The 27508-nt window shown below is 46.7% G+C and overlaps 1 protein-coding gene across 3 annotated transcripts in view; it reads left to right on the top strand.

The window, feature by feature from the left end:
- parp11 (poly(ADP-ribose) polymerase family member 11) overlaps window positions 1-27508 on the top strand; it is a 190511-nt gene that overhangs the window by 60267 nt on the left and 102736 nt on the right. Inside the window, exon 9 of one of the 3 annotated variants that reach the window (XR_015081465.1) lies at window positions 8568-8867. The exons of the other annotated variants lie outside the window; for them this stretch is intronic. The gene's annotated coding sequence lies outside the window, so the exon portion shown is untranslated. Of the gene's footprint in view, window positions 1-8567; window positions 8868-27508 lie in introns of those variants that run through there. 3 annotated transcript variants of the gene reach the window in all.

Here is a 27508-nt window from a genome sequence, read left to right as displayed (position 1 = left end):
TACTGTGGCAACAAGAGCAAGTCAGAGGCTAGGTATTCTGCGGCGAGTGTCTCACCTCCTGACTCCCCAAAACCTTTCCACCATCTACAAGGCGCAAGTAAGGAGTGTGATGGAATACTCTCCACTTGCCTGGATGAGTGCACCTCCAACAACACTCAAGAGGCTCAACACCATCCAGGACAAAGCAGCCTGCTTGATTGGCACCCCACCCACCACCTTAAACATTCATTCCGTCCACCACCGGCGTACCGTGGCTGCAGTGTGTACCATCTACAAGATGCACTGCAGCAACTCGCCAAGGCTTCTTCGGTAGCACCTCCCAAACCCATGACCTCTTCCATCTAGAAGGACAAGGGCAGCAGATGCATGGGAACACCACCACCTCCAAGTTCCCCTCCAAGTCACACACCATCCTGACTTAGAAGTATATCACCGTTCCTTCATCGCTGGGTCAAAATCCTGGAACTCCCTACTTAACAGCACTGTGGGAGAACCTTCACCACACGGACTGCAGCAGTTCAAGAAGGCGGCTCACCACCACCTTCTCGAGAGCAATTAGGGATGGGCAATAAATGCTGGCCTTGCCTGCGATGCCCCCATCCCGTAAACGAATTTTTAAAAATGGCTAAAGTATTAAATGAGTACTTTGCATCTGTCTTTGCAAAGGAAGCAAATGAGGTGAATGGTACACTAAAAGAGGAGAGGGAAATTAGGGACAGGATAATAATAGAGAAGACGTACTAAAAAGGTTAGCATTACTGAAAGTTGGTAAGGCACCTGGTCCAGCTGGAATGCATCCTAGCTTTCTGAAAGAAGCAAAGGTAAAGATAGCAGAGGCATTGGTCACAATCTTTCAATTCTCATTGGATACAGGAGTAGTGCTGAAGGATTGGAGGGTTGCTAATGTTATACCAATATTCAAGAAAGGGAAGAGGGATAAACCAGGAAACTACAGGCCAGTCAGCCTAACATTGGTGGGGCGGAAGTTATTGGAAACCATTATCAGGGACAAAATAAACGTTCATTTGGAAAGGCATAGGGTAATCAAGGAGAGGCAGCATGGATTTGTTAAAGGCAAATTGTGTCTCACTAACTTGATCGAATTCTTTGATGAAGTAACAGAAGAGGTTCTTCAAGGTAGTGCAGTGGATGTTGTCTATATGGACTTTTGGAAGGCATTCGACAAAGTTCCACATAGGATGCTTGTTAAGAAGATGGAAGCCCATGGAATCAAGGGGAAAGTGACGGTATGGATACCGAATTGGCTCAACGACAGGAAGCAGAGAGTAGTAGTGAACCGTTGTTTTTCAGACTGGAGAGAAGTGCACAATGCTGTCACCCAGGGGTCAGTATTAGGACCATTGCTCTTTTTAATGTATATTGATGACCTGGACTTGAGTATACAGGGCATAATGTCAAAGTTTGCAGATGACACGAAATTCGGAAATGTAGTAAACAGCGAGGAGGATAGTAGCAGACTTCCGGAGGTCATAGACTGACTGGTGACATGGAAAGATACATGGCAGATGGAATTTAAAGCCCAGAAGTGTGAAGTGATGCGTTTTGGTAGGAAGAACAAGGAGAGGCAATATAAACTAAATGGTGATATTTTAAAGGTGGTAAATCAGAGTAACTAATTTCCTAATTTCACTCCTGAACGGTCTGGCTCTAATTTTTAGACTATACCCCCTAGTCCTAGAATCCCCAACCAGCGGAAATAGTTTCTCTCTATCTACCTTATCTGTTCCCCTTAATATCCTGAAAACTTCGATCAGATCACCCCTTAACCTTCTAAATTCTAGGGAATACAACCCTAATTTGTGTAATTTCTCCTCGTAACTTAATCCTTGAAGTCCAGGTATCATTCTGGTAAACCTACGCTGCACTCCCTCCAAGGCCAATAGATCCTTCCTAAGGTGTGGTGCCCAGAACTGCTCCCAGTGCTCCAGGTGTGGTCTGACCAGGGTTTTGTACAGCTGCAGCATAACTTCGACCCCCTTGGATTCTAGTCCTCTAGATATAAAGGCCTTTTAAATTATTTTCTGTACCTGTTCATGACATTTTAATGATCTGTGTACCTGGACCCCCAAGTCTCTTTGGACATCCACTGTTTCTAGCTTTTCACCATTTAGAAAGGACCCTGTTCCATCCTTTTTAGGTTCGAAGTGGATGACTTCACATTTGCTTACATTGAAATCCATTTGCCACAGTTTTGCCCATTCACTTAATCTATCAATATCCCTTTGTAATTTTATGCTTTCATCTACACTGCCTACAGTGCCACCTATCTTTGTGTCATCGGCAAATTTGGATATATGATTTTCTTTGCCATCATCTAAATCATTAATAAATATTGTGAATAGTTGAGGCCAGATCCCTGCGGGACACCACTAGTCACATCCTGCCAATTAGAGTACCTGCCCATTATCCCTACTGCCTGTCTCCTGCTCAGCCAATTTCCTAACCAGATCAATAATTTGCCCTCAATTCCATGGGCTTCCACCTTTGATAATAGTCTCTTATGTGGGACTTTATGAAATGCCTTCTGGCAAGTGCCTTATGGCACAGGAGGAGACTCTGGCCCATCGTGTCTGTGCCGGTTGAAAAAGAGCTATCCAGCCGAATCCCACTTTCCAGCTCTTGGTTTACATAAGAACATAAGAACATAAGAAATAGGAGCAGGAGTAGGCCAATCGGCCCCTCGAGCCTGCTCCACCATTCAATAAGATCATGGCTGATCTGATCCTAACCTCAAATCTTCTATCACTCTGCATCCACCCGAACCCATGTGATCTCCCGGGAGAGGCGAAAAACCAGATAAAGACCCAATGGCCAATTTGGGAGAAAAAAATCTGGGAAATTCCTCTCCGACCCATCTATGCGATCGAAATTCTTCCAGGAGATCACTCTGTCCCTATATTTTCTATAGTACTTACCTTCTGTAAAGGCGATCTCCACCCCAGCCAGGAACAGGAATAAAACCATCTCCTGAAATCTAGCCCTGTAGGTTACAGCACTTCAAGTGCACATCCAAGTACTTTTTAAGTGTGATGAGGGTGTGGTAAACCACTGTTATAGTTATCACTGTATATTGTTCTCACTGTTCTCACTGTCACATCACTACACGAGGTCGCCTCTTGTCGCACTGTTATACCTGGGCTGACCACCTCCGACTCCGCCCATTACCTGCCCAGGTATAAAGGTAGCTGACTGGCTAGTATTCCTCCCTGTTGGATCGGATCACCCACGAGGGTGGGCTCTGTTATTTAGCCAATAAAAACCTTCAGTTACGTTCTTAACTCGTCGCCTTTTATTGGACTAATTGATAGGCATATCAATTTTATTGGCTAAATTTTAAAGATGTCTGATAATGAACAGCAACAGCAAGGAGCTCACCCAGCAGCACAGCAACAGCAGCCTCCAGACAACGGGCCACACCAGCCGGCTTGGCTGCAAGCCTTGAAACCACCATACCTGGATCTAAACCCACAGGCACCAAACTCAGCCAACGACTTCAAACACTGGCTGGACTGCTTCGAATCGTACCTGGAGGAAGCCGTCGTCCCTCAGAGATCCAAACTAAGAGTCCTGAAAGCCCAAGCGAGCCCGAGAGTATATACACTCATCCAGGACATGACTACGTACGACGACGCCATCAACCTACTGAAACAGCAGTACCGGAGCCCGGTAAACTACATGTACACTAGGCATCTCTTAAGATCTCGCCAGCAACAGCCAGGAGAATCGATAGCTGAATTTTCACGAGCGCTGAGACAACTCGGCAGGAACTGTGACTTTAAAGCGGTGACGGCTACTGCGAACATGGAAGACAATGTCCGCGACGCCTTGGTGAGAGGCCTACGTTCCGACTACACACGGCAAAGACTGCTTGAAGCTAAGGACATAGACCTGGACAAGGCCGAAGCCCTCGCCCTCACCCTAGAGGCCACCCAGCAAGACCAGGAAGCGTTTGCCAGGTACTATTCGCGACCCTGGGACTCGGGCCCGACCCCCACCCCACCACCCTTCACAGCGCTGCCCCCGGGACCTACCTCAGCGTCTGCATCACGGATCCGACCGGGCCCGCTAGCCCCGGTACCGGCCCCGACATCAGGCAACCCCGATCGGGCCGCTGGCTGCTTCTTTTGCGGCCAGGAGAAGCATCCGAGGTCGCGCTGCCCAGCCAAAAACTCGACCTGCATAACCTGCCTCAAGAAAGGCCACTTCTCCAAGGCCTGCAGAAGCAAATCCTCAGAAGCCAGCAGTGCCTCATGCGAACCCTGGGGGCGGCCATCTTTGTGCGGGGCAGCCGAAGCCTGCAGAGCCTCATGGGAAAACCAGGGGCGGCCATCTTTGTGCGGGGCAGCCGAAGCCTGCAGAGCCTCATGGGAAAACCAGGGGCGGCCATCTTTGTGCGGGGCAGCCGAAGCCTGCAGAGCCTCATGGGAACTACGGGGGCCGCCATCTTCGCCGCCATCTTGTCATGACAACGACGCGCTCATCTACACCCTAGCTTCCGTGACCCTGGATCAAGCCCGCCCGCACCACCTGGCCAGCTCAATGATGGACATCAAAGTCAACGGCCACGCCACGACCTGCCTGTTCGACAGCGGAAGCACGGAGAGCTTCATCCACCCAGACACGGTGAGCCACTACTCCCTCCCCGTCCTGCCAACGCGCAGCCGCATCTCGATGGCATCGAGGTCGCACGCCACAGACATCAGCGGCTACTGTGTCGTGACATTGTCGGTTAAAGGGACAGAGTATAAAAATTTTAAACTCCTCGTACTCCCCCAGCTGTGCGCTGCCGTCATACTAGGGCTGGACTTCCAATCCCACCTCCAAAGTGTAACCCTAGCATACGGTGGACCCCTCCCCCCACTCACAGTCGACAACCAGCGAAAGTTAAACCGCCCACCGCGTAACACCTGCAGCCTATCCACCCTCAAGGTACCGCCACCTTCCCTGTTCGCTAACCTCACCCCCGACTGCAAACCTGTCGCTACTAAGAGCAGGCGGTACAGCGCTGGGGACAGAGCCTTCATTAGCTCTGAGGTGCAGCGACTCCTGAAAGAGGGCATTATTGAGGGGAGCAGCAGCCCCTGGCGTGCCCAGGTGGTGGTAGTCAAGACCGGCGACAAAAATCGCCTGGTTATCGACTACAGCCAGACCATAAACAGATACACCCAGCTGGACGCATACCCCCTCCCCCGCATATCGGACATGGTCAATGAGATTGCACAATACCGCGTATTCTCGACCATCGACCTCAAGTCGGCCTACCACCAACTCCCCATCAGCCCGGAGGACAGCCAGTACACCGCCTTCGAGGCGAATGGCCGCCTCTACCAATTCCTTAGGGTCCCCTTTGGTGTCACCAACGGGGTCTCGGTTTTCCAACGGGAGATGGACCGGATGGTTGACCAGAACGGACTACAGGCCACTTTCCCCTATCTCGATAACGTCACCATCTGCGGCCGCAACCGGCAGGACCATGACGTGAATCTGGAGAAATTCCTCCGTACGGCCCAACGGCTGAACCTCACCTACAATAAGGAGAAATGCGTGTTTAACACAGCGCGCCTTGCCATCCTTGGCTGTGTAGTAGAGAACGGAGTCATCGGCCCCGACCCCGAAAGAATGCGCCCCCTCATGGAGCTACCCCTCCCCCACTGTCCAAAAGCACTTAGGAGAACCCTGGGGCTTTTCGCCTACTATGCCCAATGGGTACCCAATTATGCGGACAAAGCCAGACCCCTCCTGAAAACCACATCCTTCCCCCTCACGGAAGAGGCGTGCGCGGCCTTCTCCCTCATTAAGGGAGACATAGCCAAGGCCACAATGCACGCAGTGGATGAGTCAATCCCCTTCCAAGTGGAGAGCGATGCATCCGACTTCGCCCTAGCCGCTACCCTTAACCAGGAGGGTAGGCCGGTAGCCTTCTTCTCAAGGACCCTACAGGGCCCCGAGACCCGACACTCGTCGGTCGAGAAGGAAGCCCAGGCAATTGTGGAGGCAGTACGGCGCTGGAGGCACTACTTGGCAGGCAAACGATTTACCCTCCTCACCGACCAACGCTCGGTTGCCTTCATGTTTAATAACAAGCTGAGGGGCAAGATCAAGAACGACAAAATCTTGAGGTGGAGAATCGAGCTTTCCACCTATGATTATGAGATCTTGTACCGGCCCGGTAAACTGAACGACCCCCCTGATGCTCTTTCACGCATTACATGCGCCAGCGCGCAAAGTGATAGACTTCAGACCCTCCACAATGACCTCTGCCACCCCGGAGTCACCAGACTCTACCATTTCATTAAGGCCCACAACCTGCCATACTCCATCGAGGAGGTCAGGACCAGGAACTGCCAGATCTGTGCTGAGTGCAAACCGCACTTCTATAAGCCGGACAGAGCAAGCCTGATCAAGGCCACCCGCCCCTTCGAGCGTCTGAGCATCGACTTCAAGGGGCCCCTACCGTCATCCGACCGTAATGTGTACTTCCTCAACATCGTTGATGAGTACTCCCGTTTCCCCTTTGCCTTCCCCTGCCCAGACATGACCAGTAACACGGTCATTAAATGCCTGAACAAACTCTTCGCCTTGTTCGGGTTCCCGAACTATATACATAGTGACCGGGGCGCCTCCTTCATGAGCGAGGAACTCCGTCAGTTCCTATTGGAGAGGGGTATTGCAGCAAGCAGGACCACCAGCTACAACCCCCGAGGGAACGGCCAGGTGGAAAGAGAGAACGCGACGGTATGGAAGGCCACCCTCTTAGCCTTAAAGTCTAAGGGCCTCCCAACCTCCCGCTGGCAAGAGGTCCTCCCGATTGCGCTGCACTCCATCCGGTCACTACTTTGCACTGCCATTAACACCACCCCCCATGCTCGAATGTTTGTCTTCCCCAGGAAGTCGACTACGGGAACCACCCTACCAACCTGGCTGACCTCTCCGGGACCCGTCTTGCTGCGAAAGCACGTGAGGGCCCATAAAACGGACCCCCTGGTCGAGAAGGTGAACCTCCTGCACGCCAACCCCCAGTACGCCTATGTGGCTTACCCAGATGGACGGGAGGACACTGTCTCCTTACGAGACCTCGCACCCTCACCCCCCCCTCCCAACCCCCCGAGTCCAGCCGAGGTAGACGGCATGCCGGAACCCCACGAGCCTTTGCCGACTACGCAGACACCAGCTTTAACACCGGATAATGTAACACCGCCGCTGCGACGATCGGAGAGGCTAACGAAGCCTCCGGACAGACTGACATACCAGAGCTGGTAATACACTTCACCCCGCCGGACTCTAATCTAAACAAGGGGTGAATGTGGTAAACCACTGTTATAGTTATCACTGTATATTGTTCTCACTGTTCTCACTGTCACATCACTACACGAGGTCGCCTCTTGTCGCACTGTTATACCTGGGCTGACCACCTCCGACTCCGCCCATTACCTGCCCAGGTATAAAGGTAGCTGACTGGCTAGTATTCCTCCCTGTTGGATCGGATCACCCACGAGGGTGGGCTCTGTTATTTAGCCAATAAAAACCTTCAGTTACGTTCTTAACTCGTCGCCTTTTATTGGACTAATTGATAGGCATATCAGAGGGCTTCTGCCTCTGCCACCCTTTCAGGCAGTGAGTTCCAGACCTCCTCTGAGTGAAAAAAGTTCTCCAACTTCCCTCTAATCCTTCTACCAATTACTTTAAATCTGTGCCCCCTGGTTATTGACCTCTGCTAAGGGAAATAACTCCTTCCTATCCACTCTATCGAGGCCCCTCATAATTTTATACACCTCAATTAAATCTCCCCTCAGCCTCCTCTTCCAAAGAAAACAACCCCAGCCTATCCAATCTTTCCTCATAGCTAAAATTCTCCATCCTGGCAACATCCTCGTAAATCTTCTCTGTACCCTCTCTTGTGCAATCACATCTTTCCTGTAATGTGGTGACCAGAACTGTACGCTGTACTCTAACTGTGGCCTAACTAGTGTTTTATACAGTTCAAGCATAACCTCCCTGCTCTTGTATTCTATGCCTCGGCTAATAAAGGAAAGTATCTCATATGCCTTCTTAACCACCTTATCTACCTGTCCTGTTACCTTCAGGGATCTGTGGACATGCACATGATGTGTATAATCTGCCTCTTCCTAACTAGGCAAGTGCATTGCGAGCAGGAAGTAATTCTAGAGGTCTTGCTGTTTAATCTAAAATATAACTCCTCAAACTCCTTTTGCAAGACCTACATCCAGTTCTTCCCTATTTTATTGCTTCAAACATGAACACAACTTAAGCCTGCTCAAGTTACCTTTCCAGAATTTTTTCCACCCACACCATTATGCACATTAGCCTGTCACCTGGGAAGGAAGAGACCATTCAAGAGTCCCACTCATGACTGCAGAAAACGCTACCTATTCTTCTAAAGATAAGTTCCCTCCAGTTACTGTATCTATTACAACAAACATCTAATGAATTTCGTAATGTAATGCTGTAAAATGTATATTCATCGACCTTATTGTTGAGCAACTAAACCTCTGTAAACCCAATGTTTATATTCTTGCAATTCCCAGATGATGACCCAGTCATCACGATAAGAAGTGAAGGTGACAGTGAAGGAATTAGCATTGCCTGCTTGTCAGAGCAATCGGATCTCAGTTTTGGGTAACAACTTGAATCTCTTGCCTACCCCTGCAAGTTGTCATAACTTGAAGAAGGAAGAAAGGCAAATTTGAAGTCCTAAGACTTGCCAGTGGGATGGGGAAATAGATGGGGAAATTGTGCAAGTATTAGAAGCAATCCCATCTGGAGATTTTTATCAATATGTTGTGAAACAATTAGTCAGTTGTTACAAAATAAAAATATTATTCGTGCATCTCCTGTCGCGTTGCTAACGAGAGGTCAGAGACAATAGTGTTTTGTAAAAAGAACAATGGAATGAGATCAGTTGGATGTGGAAGATTTAATGAACTAATTTATAAGAGGAGAATTATATAAATGTTTTAGTTGATGGCTGTGGGGTGGCAGTGACTGAATAATTTATTTAAATGTAATATCAGATGTTACATTAGATATAAAGTATGAAAGGAATGGAGTGGATGAATCAAATGTGGACAGTTATATGAATTAACTTGGAGCAAAGATAGAATTAATTTATTTTTGAACAGTAAATAGGTTATAAAAAGTTTTGATTAAAAAAAATGAAAACGAGATTTTTGTAAGGCACAGTAAATTGGAAACTAAATGTTATAAAATATAATTTGCATTTATTAAGGGATTAAAATGAAAATTAGGATTTTTAAAGGAATACTAGAGAAACGAAAACTTATGAAATAACTATGAAAAATGGAATAAAAATAATACTTAGCAATGTGCTTGCTCAAGGAGAAGGTAAGGTAATGTTTTTCATGTCAATATTAACTGGGATAGTCAGAGTGTGAAAGGCTTAGAGGGTGTGGAATTCTTAAAGTGCATCCAGGAGAGCTTTTTGAGCCAGCATGTAGAAAGTCCTACAAGAGAGGGGGCAGTACTGGACCTAATTCTAGGGAATGTAGCTGGGCAAGTGGTAGAAGTGTCAGTAGGAGAGCATTTTGGTGACGGTGGCCATAATTCGGTGAGATTTAAGGTAGTCATGGAAAAGGACAAAGATGGACCGGAAATAAAGGTTCTAAATTGGGGGAAGGCTGATTTTAATATGATAAGGCAGGATCTGGCCAAAGTGGACTGGGATCAGCTACTTATAGGAATATCCACATCAGAGCAGTGGGAGTCTTTCAGAAAGGAAATAGAGAGAGTACAATGCCAACGTGTTCCCGTAAAGGTCAAGGGTGGGACCAACAAGCCCAGGGAACCCTGGATGTCAAGGGATATACAAGAATGGATTAGGAAAAAAAGGGAGGCTTTTGGCAGATACAAAGGACTAAAAACAGTGGAAGCCCTAGAGGAGTATAGAAAGTGCAGGGGGTACTTAAAAAAGAAATTAGGAGAGCGAAGAGGGGGCATGAAAAAACACTGGCGGGCAAAATAAAGAAAAATCCCAAGGTGTTTTATAAGTATATTAAGGGCAAGAGGATAACCAGGGAAAGAGTAGGGACCAAAGTGGCAATCTGTGTGTAGAGCCAGAAGATGTAGGTGAGGTTTTAAATGAATATTTTGCATCTGTGTTCACTATGGAGAAGGACGATGTAGGCATAGAAATCAGGCAGGGGGATTGTGATATACTTGAAACAAATTAGTATTGAGAGGGAGGAGGTACTAGCGGTTTTAGCGGGCTTAAAAGTGGATAAATCCCCAGGCCCAGACAAGATGTATCCCAGGCTGCTGTGTGAGGCAAGGGAGGAGATTGCAGGGGCTCTGACACAAATTTTCAGAACCTCTCTGGCCACAGGGGATGTGCCAGAGGACTGGAGGACAGCTAACGTAGTACCATTATTCAAGAAGGGTAGTAGGGATAAACCAGGGAATTACATGCCAGTGAGCCTAACATCAGTGGTAAGGAAATTATTGGAAAAAGTTCTGAGGGACAAAATTAGTCTCCACTTGGAGAGGCAAGGATTAATCAAGGATAGTCAGCATGGCTTTGTCAGGGGGAGATCATGTCTAACCAATTTGGTTGAATTTTTCAAGGGGGTGACTTGATGTGTGGATGAGGGTAGTGCAGTTGATGTAGTCTACATGGACTTCAGTAAGGCTTTTGACAAAGTCCCGCATGGGAGACTGGTTAAGAAGGTAAGAGTCCATGGGATCTAGGGCAATTTGGCACATTGGATCCAAAATCGGCTTAGTGGCGGGAGGCAGAGAGTGATGATCGAAGATTGTTTTTGTGACTGGAAGCCTGTGTCCAGTGGTGTACAGCAGGGATCGGTGCTGGGTCCTTTGCTGTTTGTAATGTACATTAATGATTTAGATATGAATGTAGGAGGTATGATCAGTAAGTTCGCAGATGACACGAAAATTGGTAGTGGTAAATAGCGAGGAGGGAAGCCTCGGGCTACAGGACGATATAGGCAGGTTGGTTAGATGGGCAGAACAGTGGCAAATGGAATTTAACCCTGAAAAGTGTGAGGTGATGCATTTTGGGAGGACTAACAAGGCAAGGGAATACACAATGAATGGTAGGACCCTAGGAAGGACAGAGGATCAGAGGGACCTTGGTGTGCATGTACATAGATCCCTGAAGGCAGCAGGACAGGTAGATAAGGTAGTTAAAAAGGCATATGGGATACTTGCCTTCATTAGCCGAGGCATAGCATATAAGAGCAAGGAGGTTATGATGGAGCTGTACAAAACACTAGTTAGGCCACAGCTGGAATACTGTGTGCAGTTCTGGTCGCCACACTATAGGAGGGATGTGATTGCATTGGAGAGGGTGCAGAGCAGATTCACCAGGATGTTACCTGGGCTGGAGCGCTTCAGCTATGAAGAGAGACTGGACAGGCTGAGGTTGTTTTCCTTAGAGCAGAGAAGGCTGAGGGGGGACCTGATTGAGGTGTACAAAATTATGAGGGGCATAGATAGGGTAGATAGAAAGGAACTTACCTCCTTAGTAGAGAGGTCAATAATCAGGGGGCATAGTTTCAAGGTAAGGGGCAGGAGGTTTAGAGGGCATTTGAGGAAGAACTTTTTCACCCAGAGGGTGGTTGGAATCTGGAACTCACTGCCTGAAAGGGTGGTAGAGGCAGGAACCCTCAACATTCAAGAAGCATTTAGATGAGCACTTGAAACGCCATAGCATACAAGGCTACGGACCAAGTGCTGGAAAATGGGATCAGAATAGACAGGGCTTGATGGCCGGCACAGACATGATGGGCCGAAGGGCCTCTTTCTGTGCTGTATAACTCTATGACTCCATCACTAACATATCCTCAGCAACATTGCTTCTCAATTTTGTTTTCTGTGGAGGGCAACAGTGGATTGTAAAGGCTGTGGCATGCGAGCACTGTGTCGCTGGCAGTAGTCAGCAGACATAGCAGAGGTGTCTGCAGAGAGATAAGAGAGTGGGCCTGGGATGGTTAGTGTAGTTAACAGTAGTAGGATTGGAGTCGGGGAGGTGTCTGCAGAGAGGTGAGAGAGTGGACCTGGGGTGGTTAGCATGGTTTATTGAAGGGAGTTTGGAGAAATGAAAGCTTGGTTAGGGCTATAAGAGCGGTGACTGAAGAGAGCAGGTGGCAGTGGGATTTCCCTATGCAGGTCTGGAAAGAGCAACAGGACTTCCCTGCCTGTGGACCTGAAGATAACAGTGAGATCTATGAGTGGCACTGGGAGAGAAAACTCTGGGCTGAGGATCTGCCTGGAGGCCTAGTCAGAGCAAGGTTCCAAAGTAGAGGGTAAGAAATCAAAAAAAGGTGGCCAAGGAAACAAATTTTAAGTTCAAACTTTTAAGCAAACAGATAAGAAATTACATTTTAAAAGAAGTCTACAATATATTGGAATGGGAAACAGGTGTAAACTTGCCTGTATCTGGGGAGTGAGGCTGGAAGTCGTCTGAACTCTGAATGTTCATGTAGTGGTAGAGGGGAGCTCCTAGCTTGGCTGGGACCAGTGACTGCTATTGCTTAATTAATAATGGGAAATCCTATCCAGGTGCTGCCAGAGGTATGATGGAGAATGGTGATGTCTAAAAGAGGAATGTGTAATGTATGTACTGATTTTAATATATCCATAATGTGTAGAGGACTTGACGGAGGGAAAAAAGCAGAAAATTCTAGAAGCACACAGCAGGCAAGTCAAAGTTTAGAAGAGAAAGTTAGGTTAACATTTTAGGTGGAACATTTCTCGGGTAATTAAATTAGTTTATTAGGGTAATCCAGTAGTTACATTCTGTTAGGAATTTTAGAAAGCTTTAAACATTAGACTTGATCAGTGTTCTATGCTAAACTAGTTGAGCTCACCTTGAATAGCAGCGTGAACACTATAATTAGCATTGATGTTCTTGGACTAGTGAGGAGAAATTAGGCAGAGTTCCCATTGCTGACTGCTAACTAGCGACACAGCAAATGCACAACCGCAGACAAGAGTAACCTTGACCACAATGCCCTGCACCCTATTTTGACATCAGTATTTAGGCTTGCTTGGGTTAGGGTTAGGACGAGCTGCTTGGGTTAGGGTTAGGGCGAGCTGCTTGGGTTAGGGTTAGGACGAGCTGCTTGGGTTAGGGTTAGGACGAGCTGCTTGGGTTAGGGTTAGGGCGAGCTGCTTGGGTTAGGGTTAGGACGAGCTGCTTGGGTTGGGTGGGTTAGGGCAAGCTGCTTGGGTTAGGGTTAGGACGAGCTGCTTGGGTTAGAGTTAGGGCGAGCTGCTTGGGTTGGGTGGGTTAGGGCAAGCTGCTTGGGTTAGGGTTAGGACGAGCTGCTTGGGTTAGGGTTAGGACGCGCTGCTTGGGTTAGAGTTAGGGCGCGCTGCTTGGGTTAGGGTTAGGGCGCGCTGTTAGGGTTAGGGCGCGCTGCTTGGGTTAGGGTTAGGGCGCGCTGCTTGGGTTAGGGTTAGGGCGCGCTGCTTGGGTTAGGGTTACGGCGAGCTGCTTGGGTTAGGGTTAGGTCGAGGTGCTTGGGTTAGGGTGGGTTAGGGCGAGCTGCTTGGGTTAGGGTGGGTTGGACGAGCTGCTTGGGTTAGGGCTAGGGCGAGCTGCTTGGGTTAGGGTGGGTTAGGGCGAGCTGCTTGGGTTAGGGTTAGGGTGAGCTGCTTGGGTTAGGGTTAAGTCGAGCTGCTTCGGTTAGGGTGGGTTAGGGCGCGCTGCTTGGATTAGGGTTAGGGCGCGCTGCTTGGGTTAGGGCGCGCTGCTTGGGATGAGGGTTAGGGCGCGCTGCTTGGGATGAGGGTTAGAGCGAGCTGCTTGGGTTAGGGTGGGTTAGGGCGCGCTGCTTGGGTTAGGGTTAGGGCGAGCTGCTTGGGTTCGGGTTAGGGCGAGCTGATTGGGTTAGGGTTAGGGCGAGCTGCTTGCGTTAGGGTTAGAGCGAGCTGTTAGGGTTAGGGCCAGCTGCTTGGGTTAGGGTTAGGGCGAGCTGCTTGGGTTAGGGTTAGGTCGAGCTGTTAGGGTTAGGGCGAGCTGCTTGGGTTAGGGTTAGGGCGAGCTGCTTGGGTTCGGGTTAGGGCGAGCTGCTTGGGTTCGGGTTAGGTCGAGCTGCTTGGGTTAGGGTTAGGACGAGCTGCTTGGGTTAGGGCGAGCTGCTTGGGTTAGGGTTAGGGCGAGCTGCTTGGGTTAGGGTTAGGGCGAGCTGCTTGGATAAGGTACAGCTCTCCTGGAACCATAAGCAGCATCTGTTTCAGAAAAAGGAGGGGAAAATGGGTGAAGTAATTAATGTTCATAGAATTATTGGCAAATTAACTAATTTGATTGTTATCTGTCTTAACAATAAACAGCAGAAGGTAGAAAAGTTAAGTAAGTAAGTGGAAAAAATCTGGCTTGGAGAGTTATAACAAAGGCTGGGTCCCATATTCTTCACACAATTCATAAATGATGTGGGCAAAAAAATACCTGTACTACAAAATTTACTGAATATCTTAAACTACATAGTCAGGTCAGCAGTACAAGATAGATTGATGGTACCAATTCAATGATTAGGCCAAGGAATTGCAGATAGATTTTAATTTAATGTAAATATATGTGTATGGTTGGAAGCATGAATTGTATAAACCATGAAAACATGTCTACTTGTACAAATGGGAAAGGATTTGAGTGTGATTATTGATCACTCACTAAAAGTATTTCGGCAATGTGAAGTGATTATAAACGAGGTTAATCATGTTCTCAAAGATATTTGGCCATAAATGAAAACAAGTTATTATCGGAGGGTTTACATTTGGAATATTAGGCGCAGTTTTGAGCACTATTTCTTCATGAAGACACTGATCTACTGGAGAGTAACAAGAATGATTCTGTGACTTACAGCTCTGAAGAAGAAATATATAAATGCACATATATAATTCTTTTCACATCACCAGGACATCCCAAAGTACTTTACAACTAATGAATTATTTATTTAAAATAATATCACTGTTGTGTTGGCTAATTTGTACATGAGGTCCTAAAAATAGCAAATGAGACAAATCGTCAATGAACCTGTCTTTGGCGGTGTTGATTGAGAGGAAGAATTCCAAAAGTGCTATGAGATCTTTTACTCTCACGTGAACAGATAGACATGGTCCGGGTTTAATCTGACAGTGCAGCACTCCCCTCTACCACTCTGAAGTGCTCAAGTCCTGAAGTGCAGCTTGATTTGACAACCTCCTTTCTTGGAACTAAACTAATGTCTAAGTGTTGAAGGGGAGTTGCAGAACTGATTTTTAAAAATATTATCCATGTTTTAAAAAACTAAAAAGAATAAATAGTATAGATGCAAGAGGATTATTTGACTTAGATGATGGGTACAGAACAGTAGTATTATGTGAAGTCTTGAGCAAGATTTGAGAGTATAGGAATTTCTCCCACATAGTGGATAGGAACAGACTCTTGGCTAAAGCAGTTAATGCTGTGTCATTTATGCCTTTAAAGCCGTTACACATCTAGCTAGTTTTTAAAATGAGTTTGGTGTCCTAACCTCAATCAAATGTCGTGGAACATGATGGTTCCCTAACTGGAGTTACCATGGAAATGTCAACTCAAGGAAAGTATAGTGTTAAAGATGATGTAAGTTTCAATATATATGTTGTAGTTTTGCTTGTTTTACTTTGGCGTGTGGGCAGGGAGAAATACAGAATCTTTCCTTGATGCAAGCTGGATTGAGTAAGGAAAGTGGATTGTATGGAACACGCTTAATACTTTTTCCTCATTACATAATTTCTAATTAAAATAAATATACAGACTAATTAAAGGCTTCAGTTTCATTTTCCAAGTGTTTGTTTCTCTTGTGTTCGCACTATAATTTTCCTCAATTGATCTGCAAAGCATTGCCATTCAAGCTAAATTTATAATGTTTAAGTAATGCTCCTTCATAGTCACGGCTCTTTCAATCCCCTCCCAAAATTACCAAATGGGCTCTTTTGCCTTGTCACCCATTCATTCCATTTACTCCACACAGTTATGTAGAAACTGTTCACTTAAGAGGAAGGGTTTTGCACCTTTTACTTAGTTCTGTTACCTGGTAAGCAGAGAAAATGTTTGGATTGCTGAAACTGGACATTTGCCAACTCTGAAACATGCAGTTTGCACAGAACAGCTTTTGAAGGAATCTATAAACTAAAGGGTACAATTCTAAAGAGGGTGCAGGAACAGAGATCAAATCGTTGAAGGAGGCAGGGCGGGTTGAGAAAGCGGTTAAAAAAGCATACATGATCCTGGGCTTTATAAATAGAGGTATAGAGTCCAAAAGCAAGGAAGTTATGATGAACCTTTATAAAACACTGGTTTGACCAACACTGGAGTTATTGTGTCCAATTCTGGGCACCGCACTTCTTCAGGAAGGATGTGAAGGCCTTCGAGAGGGTGCAGAAAAAATTTACGAGAATGGTTCCAGGGATGAGGAATTACAGTTATGTGGATAGACTAGAGAAGCTGGGGTTGTTCTTAGAGCAGAGAAGATGAAGAGATTTGATAGAGGTGTTCAAAATCATGAGGGGTCTAGACTGTTAAGTCTGTGTGTTATAATGAGAATTACTACACAGACCACAAGAGTAACTTTTAACAGGTCTTTACTAGTCGAAGGTCCGGGCTGAACTGCCCAATAAATCATTACACAGCACTTATATACCGGTGTGGTCACCACTGGTATTACAGTATACAGCAGCCATGATAAGGTAGTGCATCTCTTAAAATAGTTCTCTTAAAGGTGGAACGGTTACATACACCACAATCCTCCCTTTTTAGCTTAACAGTATATATTCCCCATTAAACATAACATAATAACATATATACACAACTTCCTGTAAAAACAGTTCACAGATTCAGTCTCTCTGGAGGCTTCCTGACTCGGTCCGGATAACGCCTCGGTGGTGTAGTAGTTTTCGGTGGTGTAGTAGGTTCTTTTGGCAAGGTCGATTCGGCTTGAATGCCAGTGTTGGGTTCATCTGGTTCCAGTATCACCGGATCGGAGGTAGATACTATGGGTATCTCTGCTTCATCATTAGGCGTATAAAGTTGTGGTGTAGGTTGTCCCTTTTCGGATGACTCTATGATCTGGTCAGCATGGTGCCTTATTATGCTTTCACCAATGTCCACGGTATACATCAGCGGTCCTAGTCGTGTGCAAATAGTTCCAGGCTGCCATTTCTCGGTACGGTAGTCCCGGGCCAAAACTTGTTGACCTATCTGGAAGGTTCTAGTTGGCCTTTCATTCATGCCTTGAAATTGCCGGTTCTCTACGTCCCTTCTGATGTTTGGCTTGATCAAATCCAGCCGGCATCTTAGTCTTCTATTGAAAAACATCATGGCGGGAGTTTGGTTTGTAACCGCATATGTTGCATTCCTGTACGCAAACAAGAAGTTATCTACCTTATGTTGTAGATTTATGTCTTCATTACCCATGGCCTTTATGGCCTTCTTGAAGGTCTGGACAAACCTTTCAGCTAATCCATTGGTGGCGGGATGGTATGGGGCGGACGTGTAGTGCTTAACCCCATTGTTTTTTAAGAACTTCCTGAATTCTTCGGACACAAATTGTGGTCCATTATCAGAACAGATCTGTTCCGGCAGCCCATTCCTGGCAAATATGGTCCTTAATACTGTGATGGTTTTTTCCGTGGTGGTGGAGGACATCGTTATTACCTCCGGCCACTTGGAGTGTGCATCCACCGCGATTAAGAACATTGAGTCCATAAATGGACCAGCAAAGTCCATATGTACCCTTTGCCATGGAGATGATGGCCACTCCCATGGATGTAGAGGGGCTTGTGGTGGGGCGTTTTGGACCTTCTGGCATCCTAGACAGCTCTTGGTCATTTCTTCGATGTCTCCATCGATACCTGGCCACCACACAAACGCTCTGGCTAGGTTCTTCATTTTCACTCCACCCAGATGCCCCTCGTGAAGCTCCTTTAGCACTTTATGCTGAAGTTTGGGTGGAATCACCACTCTGGATCCACACATCAAGGTTCCTCGGCACACTGACAGCTGTTCTCTTCTTTGCGAGAATGCTGGCAACAGTGGTTCGTCGTGTGCTGGCCATCCCTTCACCGTTAAATGGTAGACTCGTGAGAGAGTCGGGTCATTTCTCGTTTCCTTTTCAATGGTAGAATTTGTTACTGGTAGACATTCCACTATGGTTGAGTGGAACATCTCCACTGGGTCCACTGTAGGCGCCTCTTCTACCGTTGGCAACGGTAGGCGCGATAAACCGTCAGCATTCCCATGCTGTTTTGATCCTTTGTATTCTATGTCATATTGGTGTGCCTCTAGGAAAAGGGACCACCTCTGTAGCCTTTGCGCTGTCATAATGGAAACGCCCTTTTTAGGGTTGAATATGGATACCAACGGCTGGTGGTCTGTCAGCAGTGTAAACTTCTGGCCCTGCAGGTAATGATTAAACTTCTTTACTCCCCACACCAGGCTGAGAGCCTCCCTATCTATCTGAGCATAGTTGCGCTCAGCGGAGGTCAATGATCTGGATGCAAATGCAACTGGCCTTTCCAAGCCATTTGGCAACTTGTGTGAGAGTACTACTCCAATACCATAAGGAGAAGCATCACAAGCTAAACGAATAGGTAGCGTTGGGTTGAAATGAGCCAACACTTCCTCTGAGGTGATCAATGCCTTGCTTTTGCGAAAGGCCTTCTTACAGTCCTCGCTCCACTTCCATGGTACTACTTTCTGCAAAAGAGCATTCAGCGGGTGCAGCACCGTGGATAGATTTGGCAGAAACTTATGGTAATAGTTAATCAACCCTAGGAACGACCTCAACTGGGACACATTTTCCGGAGCGGGAGCCTTCACAACAGCTTCGATCTTGTCAGGTGACTTGTGCAGCCCCTCCTGGTCAATGACATGACCACAGTACGAGATCCGTTTCTGAAAGAACTCACATTTCTGGCGATTAACTCGAAGTCCATATTCCTTCAATCTGGTGAGCACCAGTTTCAAATTTGCAAGGTGTTCCTCATCGTCATCTCCTGTAATCAGGATATCGTCCAAGTAACATTGAGTGTTTGGAATTCCCTGTAATACCTGCTCCATGGCCCTCTGCCAAATTGCTGGAGCCGAAGCCACTCCAAAAACCAGTCTATTATATCGATACAAGCCTCTGTGCGTGTTGATTGTGAGATACTGGCGCGACTCTTCCTCAACTTCCATCTGTAAGTACGCTTGCGCCAGGTCTATCTTGGTGAAGTGTTTCCCACCAGACAGTGAAGCAAAGATATCCTCAATCCGCGGAAGCGGATACTGCACCGTGTGAAGCACCGGATTAACTGTGATCTTGAAGTCTCCACAGATGCGGACCTTCCCCGGTTCCCCTGGCTTGTTACTCGATGAACGCTTCATGACGGGAACAATGGGCGTGGCCCACTCACTCCAGTCCACCTTAGACAGTACTCCTGAACGTTCTAGCTCTTCCAGCTCAGCTTCCACAGCAGGTCTTATCGCATAAGGTACCGGTCTGGCTTTGAAAAATTTTGGGTTTGCATGTTCTGCAATCTTGATTTTTGCCTTAATTCCTCTCAGTGTTCCCAGTCCCTGTTGGAACACCTCTTTAGCCTCATCCAATATTCTGGACAATCGTTCAGGTTTGACATTTTTTTCCGGAATCTACCGTTATTGCTCTTAGGGAGTGCCAGTCCATATTTATTTTCCTGATCCACTCCCGTCCCAGAAGTGGTGGACCTCCCTCAGGTAGTACATATATGTCCATTCCTTGGTGTTCTTTGCCCTTGTGTATCACCTTGACTTTTATCTTTCCGATGGGGTATACTCTTTGCCCCGTGTATGTCTGCAATACTATCTCCGTATCCCGTAGGGGAATATGTGTGAATAACCTTTTGTAATCTTGCTTATTCATGACCGTCAACGCCGATCCGGTGTCCAATTCCACCTTCACTTGGACTCCTGCTATCTGCAGTGTGACCCAGATAGTTTGTCGGTCAGCTTCCTTACTCACATTGTGAATTCTCAGACTACCCAGTTCCTTGCTGTTGGAGTCTGAATCCGAATTCTGTTCATCCGAACTCTTCTCAGCCACCTTATGTACCTTTCTGCACTTTTCCTGCGGTGACTTTTTGTTGCTGGTCTTCTTTCCTGACCGGCATACTTTAGCTATGTGACCAAGCTTGCCACATTTTCTACATTCCTGGTTTTTAAACCAGCATTGGTTCTGATCGTGTGTTGTCTTTCCACAACGATAACATTTCGTTGTACCCAAAGCCATTTGATCTACGCTGAGTACCGCTGCCTTCAGCTGCATTTCCGCAGTGCCTCTCGCTGCGGCTTCGTGCGATGCTGCAATAGTGACAGCCTTATCAAGTGTAAGATCATTCTCTTCAAGCAGCCGCTTTTGTGTTCCTTCTTTCGACAATCCACACACGAATTTGTCTCTCAGTGCCTCTGTCAGGCTTTCCCCAAACTGACAGTATTTCGCTAGCTTACGCAGTTCAATTAAATACTCCGCGTTGCTTTCCTCTTTCAGTTGCGTTCTCGCATAAAATTTAAATCGTTCCGCTAACATCAGCGGTGTGGGGTTCAAATGATTTTTCAGGACAGCAACAATTTTAGCGAAAGTCTGATCCGCCGGTTTAGCTGGTGATAGAAGATGCTTCAATAGCCCGTATGTCTTCGCACCCATTGAGTTTAGTAAGGTTAGTGCTTTATCTTCATCTGATATTTTATTTGCCTTACAATATATCTCTATGCGTTCTACATACGTGGCCCAATCTTCAACATCGGGATTGAAATCGTTGATGTTACCACGCTTAGGCATCCTCGCAATCTTCTTGAGAAACAAAAGGAAATTTTTCTTTTATTTTTTTTTCCAAAATGGCGGTTTCCCGCGCTTGTCTTCTTCCCCCGCCTACGAAAATGGCGGCTTCCCGCGTTTGCCTTTCTCCCCCGCTGGCTGTAATGGCGATTGCCGTATTGCTGCATTCGCCCTCCCCAGCGGTTTTCAAATCATGCCTCCCAGCCCCTCTTGCAGTCCGGTCCTTTCCCCCGGCTGCGGCTGAGTTCTCCGAGGTTTTTAAAAAAAAAAATTTCTCCCGCTCCTTACGCTGACCCGGTCGCTGCGCCTCGCGGCCTCGGTAGCTGCCCGGCCTTTTTCACCGGTCGCGGTCGAGCTCTCTCTCGACGCTGTTGCGTTTGCAGCCCGGTCTTTTACACCGGCTGCGTTTGCATTCACTGCGGCTCCCGTGTCTTACGCTGCCCCAGTCTCAGCGCCTCTGGCCCCGACTTCTGTCCGGCTCTTTTCCCTGGCCGTGGTCGAGTTCTCCCCCCTTATGTCCTCCGTTTTTCCCTCCCCTACTTCACAGCCAACGTGGCCGACTTGCTGCTCGTCGCTGATCGGCTTACCCACCACCGTGATAGAAGGGATGATCACTGCCTGTTGCTGATGGAAGGCTTCGTGTCAGAATTCTTCCTTTGCCCTGCAGACCCGAGTCTTTTCTCAGCAGAATGATGAGGGCGGATGCCTCTTCTCGACGCCCGTTAAACTGCCTTGGATATATCTCTGCCGCAGGGTAAGATCGTACTCGTCGCCACTGTTAAGTCTGTGTGTTATATTGAGAGTTACTGCACAGACCACAAGAGTAACTTTTAACAGGTCTTTACTAGTCGAAGGTCAGGGCTGAACTGCCCAATAAATCATTACACAGCACTTATATACCGGTGTGGTCACCACCGGTATTACAGTATACAGCAGCCAAGATAAAGTAGTGCATCTCTTAAAATAGTTTTCTTAAAGGTGGAACGGTTACATACACCACATAGACAGTAGATAGAGAGAAACTGTTCCCATTGGCGGAAGGGTCGAGAACCAAAGGACACAGATTTAAGGTGATTGGCAGAAGATCCAAAGGTGACATGAGGAAAAACGTTTTTACGTAGCGAGTGGTTATGATCTGCAATGCACTGCCTGAAAGGGTGGTGTAGGCCGATTCAATAGTGGCTTTCAAAAGGGAATTGGATAATTACCTGAAGGAAAAAATTTGCAGGGCTACAGGGAAAGGGCGGGGGAGTGGGGCTAGCTGAGTTGCTCTTGCAGAGAGCTGAATGGTCTCCTACTGTGCTAGAATCATAGAATCGTTACATCAGTTTACAAACATTGGAAAATTCCAAACCTCCTTTGGTTGTTAGTTGGCCAGGTCTCATTTCAGACAGACTTGGATTATTTATTCAGAGCTTGTTGAAAGTGGCAACAGGTTTTTAAAACTGTTGTGACAGAAATAGAAAGGTGCACTGTCTTGACTGAAGTATGAAAGTTACTGGAGGAGAACCTGTGAAGCTCGTGCATTGAGAGGCTCCTCATTTATGCAGGAACTGTTGCAGAAGACCGAATTAATCCAAATATATTTTCTAACCTCCCATGGTTTGCTCATAGTCTGGGATCTGGAGCACAGTTGTAATGTGTAGCTACTAATCTGTAATCTCCCTTTTAAGGTTACTGCTCAAGTACTTCCTTTGGTAATCCAGATAGTTGTAACTTTACCTGAATGAAGCAAAGGTCAACACATTTCAGGCTCCAGGTCAAAGCCTGGCTATTTAAAAAAAAAATGTTTTACATCTGTCACAGTGTTACAATTTGTGTGATGTCTTGAGAGTGATGCGCATCCATGAGGTGAAAGACTATATATCATCAGATCTCTGTATTGCTCAGAATGCATTATTTATGGTGACTCAATGTGTCAAATTGCAGTTTCATAAGGTATTCTGAGATTTTCACTGTGTTGGAGATTGAATTCCTTGATTATGTCTGTTCTTCCTTGAAAACTAAATCAATGACTTTGATTATTACTAGCTGATAGCCCATGGCATTGCAAATGATCTCCCTCTTACCTGTCTGCTGTATTCATGTTTTCCTCTCTCTCCCTCGCCATCTTTCCCTTCTGCATTGATATTTTCTCCTTCTCTTCTGCTTCTCTCCACCACCCTCTGCTCTTCTCTCTTTGTTTCCTTTCAGGTACGAGGTACCAGATGGAGGGCATGGCATGTGTGGTGAGGAAAGGAGCCACCAACAGCTGTGGCTACATTTGAAGTTGTGGGGATAATATGGCCCTCAGCAGCTCCCCTCCCCCCCCCCCCCCCCCCAACACCCCAACTCCTATTGTGTCCCCACCCCTGCATCATTCTACTGCCCCCTTCCTACAATCCCCTTGCTACCCCTACCTCTTTCCCTTTGAATTGTGCACTTCCCCCCTCTATACAACTCTCCCCCTTGCTCTGCTGTCACCCACCTCACCCTTAATGATCTGTCCCCATTCCTACTTGCTCCTCTCGAGAACAAACTTTCTCCCCCCCTCTTAGTTTCTCTACCCCTCTGTCTCCCTCTCTCTGTCTCTCTACCCCTCTCTCTCTCTCTCTCTCTCTCCCCCCTCTGTCACTCTTTCCCCCTCTCTGTCTCTACGCTTTTTCATCTGTGTTAGCAAATAAATCTCCGTCTTACAGATAGAAACTTTTGACATTTACCTTTACTAAATGTCAACAAACATGGGTGAGTTAATTAGGTAGCTTGAAAATTCATCTTTTGTTGAAAATTGAACTAACATTAGCATAAGGCAAGACTCTCACAATTCACAATTCAAATCGCTTTATTGGCGTGATAAGGTACATCTTATGTTGCCAAAGCATCAAAATACATTTATGGTTGAACACATAAACGCAGTTCTATTCATACAGTTTATAAATATACATTCGCCTTGTTTGTATATGTTCTTGTCTTAGTTTAATGGTTGTCCCTCTGTTCATGGCAAGCTGTAACATAGTGTGCTGCCAGTGTTACACAGCTTCTCTCCTCCCCCAGTAGGAATGGGAGTTTTTGGTTGTCATTCAGATTTCTGAATTCAGGGCATATTTGGGAGAATTTTTGGTAGAAATTCTCCCTGATGTCCTGATATTTTCCACAGGCTGTGAGGAAGTGCATCTCTGTCTCAACTACTCCCAGACTGCAGTGAGAGCATATCCTGTCTTCTCTTGGCAGCCTGGTTTGCCTGTGTCTGCCTTTTTCGATCGCTAGGCTATGTTCGCTAAGTCTGTACCTTGTCAAGGTTCTTCTCAGTTTGTTATCCTTTACCATGGTCAGGTAATCAGCTATGTTGTATTGTCTGTTTAGGGCCAAGTAGCAATTGAGTTTGCTTTGGGTTTTTGTTGTTTCTGCCCAATATATCTCTCTCTCTCTCTCTGCCTTTCTCTTTGATACCACTGTGTCTCTCTCAGCCTCGTCCACTTTCTGAAGTTTGTAAAACACAAACAAAACCTACAACAGGTGTGTAATCAGTGCAGTACTTTCATTGTAGACTCATATATGTACAAGTGTGTATGCAAACACACACTTAAAAAAACTCTCAACTTTACCTGAATAAAGCTTTTAAAATGAATCCTCTATATTTTCTTCAAATAATTGTGATAAACCACAGGGAAGGAACTGCTAGACACAAAGGGAAAATATTCCCTCAGCGCAGCTCACTAATCAGTACTGATGCATCCTGTGAAATTGGGTATACGGCACATGTTCAGATGGACGATCTAAATTCAGCTCGTTGCGTCACAACTCTGGCAATGGTATGAAATCCCAGCCCAGGCTGAGGAAAGGTTGGGGTCTTCAACTAAAAACTAATGTAGGCATTAAAAGACGCAAAAAACATTTCCGTTGATACATTTGAATCATGTTATTGTGAAATATACAAGCACTTGAGTTTTCTATATAGTTTAAACCCTTATTTTGAACATTAGAAATGTTACTGAGGAAAAATATTGCTAGTTTAAAGTTTTCAGGAAGCATTTTGAGCGATTTGTAGGGAAACAATAATAGAGCTGCTGAATGGCAACATAATGCAATGACAAGTTACATTGTCATTATAAATGTGGACTTTTTTTTCATTCCTGGGATGTGGATGTCTCTGGCAAGTCCAGAATTTATTGCCCTTGAGAAGGTGGTGAGCCACCTTAAACCACTGCAGTCCTTGTGGTGAAGGTGCTCCCACAGTGCTGTTAGGGAGGGAGTTCCAGGATTTTGACCCAGCGACGATGAAGGATCGGTGGCATAGCAGCATGGTGGCATAGTGGTTAGCACTGTTGCCTCACAGCACCAGGGACCCGGGTTCAAATCCGGCCTCGGGTGACTGTCTGTGTGGAGTTTGCACATTCTCCCCGTGTTTGCGTGGGTTTTCTCCGGGTGCTCCGGTTTCCTCCCACAGTCCAAAGATGTGCGGGTTAGGTTGATTGGCCATGATAAAAAAATTGGCCCTTAGTGTTAGGGGGGATTAAATATGTGGGGTTACGGGGATAGGGCTTGAGTGGGATGGCTGTCGGTGTAGGGACCGGGTGCTAGGGTTTGGATGATCAGCCATGATCTCGTTGAATGGCGGAGCAGGCTCGAAGGGCCGGGTGGCCTACTCCTGCTCCTATCTTCTATGTTTCTATACACTTTTGAGTCAGGATGGTGTGTGACTTGGAGGGGAATTTGGAGGTGGTGGTGTTCCCATGCATCTGCTGCCCTTGTCCTTTTAGGTGGGAGAGGTCGCGGGTTTGGGAGATGCTGCCGAAGAAGCCTTGGCGAGTTGCTGCAGTACATCTTGTAGATGGTACACACTGCAGCCACGGTATGCCAGTGGTGGAGGGAGTGAATGTTTAAGGTGGTGGATGGGGTGCCAATCAAGCGGGCTGCTTTGTCCTGGATGGTGTCGAGCTTCTTGAGTGTTGGAGCTGCACTCATCCAGGCAAGTGGAGAGTATTCCATCACACTCCTTATTTGTGCCTTGTAGATGATAGAAAGGCTTTGGGGAGTCAGGAGGTGAGACACCTGCCACAGAATACCTAGTCTCTGACCTGCTCTTGTTGCCGCAGTATTTATGTGGCTGGTCCAGTTAAGTTTCTGGTCAATGGTAACCCCCCAGGATGTTGATGTTGGTGGGGAATTCGGCGATGGTAATGCCGTTGAATATCAAGGGGTGGTGGTTAGACTCTTGGAGATAGTCATTGCCTGGCACTTGTGTGGCGTGAATGTTACCTGCCACTTATCAGCCCAAGCCTGAATGCCGTTCAGTTCTTGTTGCATGTGGGCATGGACTGCTTCATTATCTGAGGAGTTGTGAATGACACTGATCACTGTGCAGTCATCAGCGAACATCTCCATTTCTGACCTTATGTTGGAGAGAGGGTCATTGATGAAGTGGCTGAAGATGGTTGGGCCTAGGACACTGCCCTAAGGAACTCTTGCAGCGATGTCCTGGGGCTGTGATGATTGACCACCAACCACCACAACCATCTTCCTTTGTGCTAGGTATGACTCCAGCCAGTGGAGAGTTTTCCCCCTGATTCCCATTAACTTCAGTTTTACTAGGGCTGCTTGATGCCACACTCGGTCAAATGCTGCCTTGATTTCAAGGGCAGTCACTCTCCCCTCACCTCTGGAATTCAGCTCCTTTGTCCATGTTTGGACCAAGGCTGTAATGAGGTAGGGAGCAGAGTGGTCTTTGCGGAACCCAAACTGGGCATCAGTGAGCAGGTTATTGGTGAGTAAGTGCCGCTTGATAGCACTGTCGATGACACCTTCCATCACTTTGATGATTGAGAGTAGACTGATGGGGCAGTAATTGGCTAGACTGGATTTGTCCTGCTTTTTGTGGACAGGACATACCTGGGCAGTTTTCCATTGTCGATAGATGCCAGTGTTGTAGCTGCACTGGAACAGCTTGGCTAGCGGCACGGCTAGTTCTGGAGCACAAGTCTTCAGCACGACAGCCGGGATGTTGTCGGGGCCCACAGCCTTTGTTGTATCCAGTGTGTTCAGCCGTTTCTTGATATCACGTGGAGTGAATCGAATTGGCTGAAGACTGGCTTCTGTGATGGTGGGGATCTCGGGAGGAAGCCGTTATGGATCATCCACTCGCCACTTCTGGCTGAAGATGGTTGCAAATGCTTCAGCCTTGTTTTTTGCACTCGCGTGCTGGGCTCCACCATCATTGAGGGTTTGCTGCCCTTGTCCTTCTAGGTGGTAGAGGTTGCGGGTTTGGCAAGTGCTGTCGAAGAAGCCTTGGTGAGTTGCTGCTGTGCATCGTGTAGATACACTTAAATACACACTTTGTAGACATGAAGTGCATGCAGATTTAATATGTTTTAAAAGGAAACACAAGCCTTGTGCTTACAGTAATTGACTAGCGACATGAGAGGTCATTTGTCTTTCATGGCAAATGAAATGTTTTCAAACAATATTTTGAACAAATTTATTGGTTTACCCTCCTTTGCATAAGACAAATAATAGATATTTGAAGTATGGTGGAGGAGTTGCATGCATATGTAAAGTTTTGATATGTGCATTTACTACAGGATTTCACTTGGCCCTGCTCATGGTAGTCAAGGATGCAGTTATCGTGCGTCATCAACAGTGCTACCAAGCGGCACTTACTCACCAATAACCAGCATTTGACCGAGTGTGGCATCAAGGAGCCC

This window comes from Somniosus microcephalus, chromosome 16, assembly GCF_052327205.1.
Source record: "Somniosus microcephalus isolate GS21.2 chromosome 16, FLI_Smic_1.0, whole genome shotgun sequence".
NCBI lineage: Eukaryota > Metazoa > Chordata > Chondrichthyes > Squaliformes > Somniosidae > Somniosus > Somniosus microcephalus.
This window is presented reverse-complemented; position numbering and strand designations above follow the sequence as displayed.